The following is a 3,364-nucleotide window of genomic DNA, read 5'->3' as shown; positions in this document are numbered from 1 at the left end:
GAGAGAGAGAGAGAGAGAGAGAGAGAGAGAGAGAGAGAGCGAGAGAGAGAGAGAGATAGAGATAGAGCGAGAGAGAGAGAGAGAGAGAGAGAGAGAGAGAGAGCAGTAGAGTGAGAAAGAGGGAGAGAGAGTGACACACACATACACACACACGCACACATTTATATATAGAAAACAAAGAGATGACACGGGAAAGACCAAATGTTATATAATAAATTTCATTAGCTTACATCTGTTTATGCTATCAGATGTGGTGGACTCCTAGTTGAGTACCAGGGTAATATCCTATAGCTTCATCAGAACCTTGAATATAATGTGTATTTTATTTGCACTTCGTTATGATATGTGGTTTGCGCCTGGAGAATATGTTTGAGTCCTCTCAACATATGAAACTAAATTATTAGTAGCGCCTTAATACATGAATTGTGACATTTAAATATTATATATATATATATATATATATATATATATATATATATATATATAGATAGATAGATAGATAGATAGATAGACATATAGAATATATACATACAAACACACTTATATACACATTTATGTCTCTACGTGGTATAAGATTTACATTTATTGGAGAAACAGTTAATGATTTGCCCCGTCGCATCTCAGTATTTTATGTCCACGCTGTAAGAGTACGCTGTTCTGAGTAGTGCATATCAATAGTGTCTGGAGATGTTATAGATGTTCTATATGTCACATCTGGAGGGAAACAATATGGTCTATGCTGGTTAGGGTGGAATTTTTCAGTAACACTTTGCTGTTGGGTTGGCCTGGTTAGGCGTGTGTTTTCGATTGTGGTGTGAGAGCATGGTATAATGGTATCCAGACTGGAATAGCTTTCATTAACACTATTGCATATATTCACATTCTATTGTGCACACCAACCAACATTTTCATTGGAACATCAGCAATAAAGGCTTCTGTTGACTCTGGCTGAAAGTCTCTCCCCACCCAATGTCTCCATGTACATACACTTCTTCCACACCTCTCCAAACGTCTCCATCCACTAACGACTCTTTGACCATATATCTACCTGTACCGAGGATTGTTTTCTTATTTCATTGCATTCCGAAGTTACCTTTCGTGACTACAAATTTCTCGACTATTCTTGGTACTCATATTTTTTCCATACTGATACGGTCGGTGCTGAAGTTGAAACTTTCGGAAACCTCAATTCCCTCCATCAACTTATTTCATTCAACAAACAGAAAATCTAAGACCTACTGTTCTGCTTTTCACCTCTGAAAGAAATCTCTGTCAGGCATTCATTACCACTGATCAATGGATAGAATTGTCCGACCATTATCTTATCTTGTGTACCAACCAAATATTCACTTAACATATAATATGTCTTACATCCTGAACACTGTGTCACTTCAAGTCAGAAGTCAGCTGACTGGTGGAAGCTTCACCAATTCTAAGCTATCTCTGCCGTACATGTGCTTTACTTTTGCCCCATAAAAAAAAAAAAAATAGAAATCATCGAAACACACCCAAAGCTCAGAACTTCAGATCCAGAATATGATCTACACACAGCTTTGATGCAGCCGTCTACATAAAAAAGCATGGCTTCTCGTGTAGGAAGAAATTCACTCACACTACCAATTGGATGGCTCTTACTCATCATTGCAACACCTGAAAGGTCATCAGATGCAAAGGATAGTTATTGTGCATTGCCCTGCCTGCAAACATTCTTGTTTGAGAGAGAGAGAGAGAGAGAGAGAGAGAGAGAGAGAGAGAGAGAGAGAGAGAGAGAGAGAGAGAGAGAGAGAGAGAGAGAGAGAAATAGAAAAAGAGAGCAAAAGTAACTGAGATACGGAGACGGATAATATACATAGATATTCTCATTAGATACCAAATTGTTTTATATATATATATATATATAGTCACATGATTTTATTTCACACTGTACACCAAGCGACAAGTCTAGAACAAATCTATTCACCCAAGCCAACCTCATCGCTCTCACCCACCTCTTGCAAATTTACTGGAGTAAAGAATTCCCTGAAACGCACACTTTCCTCTTCAAGTATTATTCGAACAAGATAATGAGAACTAAGTAGGCCCATGAGGAAACCCATGCCCTCCATCTTCTCAAATTTGTTCACCATACTATATCGTAACAAATTAGGCAAGGCGGTAAGAAACTTGTATGGGTGTTTGCAAAGTAGATGATGACATTATCAGTCACATAACGTGTAAATATTACAAGGCGGATGGGAAGATGTCACAGCGTCGGGGATAATGATATGCTGGGTGGTTTTGTAGCCAGTATGAAATATGTCTTCAAAGTGGATGCAAAGTTGCTGTAGCACCAAACGGAAGTTGTTAATGAAACTGATGCGTATAAGAATCGTATGCTGTTTCTATGTGTAAAAACGTAGTCTTACATCCTGGGTTTGATTATTATAGAGAGCAGCTTCAAAGTATGTTGGTGGGTAGATTAATAGAACATTTTAGCAGTGAAAAGAAGAAGGACATAGTCACACCTATAACTATTTCAATCCTTTGACTTTATGTCAATCATATTTTACTGATGGCCAGCCTATCATTGAAATTTATCAATGTATTAAAAATGTGACACGTGTCTCTATGATGTGTTATATATAGTTTTATTTATACTGAATATGCATTTCCTGAACTTAACAAGTTTGTGTGACTCTTATATTCATTAACCCGTGCTCTTTCCCGGAAACACGACCAGTCCTTATCACTGACAATAGAAAATCTTGTTTGTCACTCATGATAGATACTAAATCAGAAAAATGCTATTTTTCCCTTGTGCAGCCATTCAGTACTTATTGTATATTAAATGGTGTTATTAACCTTTCACACCACTTCATCTCTTCAGCTTATAGATTTTGCACGCAGACGAAATTACCTTTTATAGCGTGTTATCTCTAGAGACCGTCATACTTTACCTCACAAAAATTCAAGCAGTATTGCAGAAAAGCTACACATATATACAAGGAGCCGACAGCATTGACACTTTTCGGTCTATTATAGAACATATTCATGTATCTTGGAGTACGTGTCTTAGTATAAACAATGCATCTTTCATGCACGACCATGAAATAATTTCTACAAATCCTTTTCTCTAGTTTATCGACAAATTGTTTCTAGCATAGTGCCTCCATGCTCCTAATTAAATTGATTGTACTTAATTTTCTTTTCATTTATTCGTTTACTAATTGTGATAATCCTATCATTCACCCCTTGACTAACCTATTAATCCACTTACAGTCGAAAATAACTGCTAATTACCAGCTCTGTATTTAAGGAATTCCTGTCTACATGATCTATCTTGACCATAATCATTTGGTTGCGTAAATAATTAGCCCTATCATAT

The sequence above is a fragment of the Octopus bimaculoides genome, chromosome 4 (genome assembly GCF_001194135.2).
Source record: "Octopus bimaculoides isolate UCB-OBI-ISO-001 chromosome 4, ASM119413v2, whole genome shotgun sequence".
Taxonomy (NCBI): Eukaryota; Metazoa; Mollusca; class Cephalopoda; order Octopoda; family Octopodidae; genus Octopus; species Octopus bimaculoides.
The sequence above is the reverse complement of the archived record's forward strand: the minus strand, read 5'-3'. Positions refer to the sequence as shown.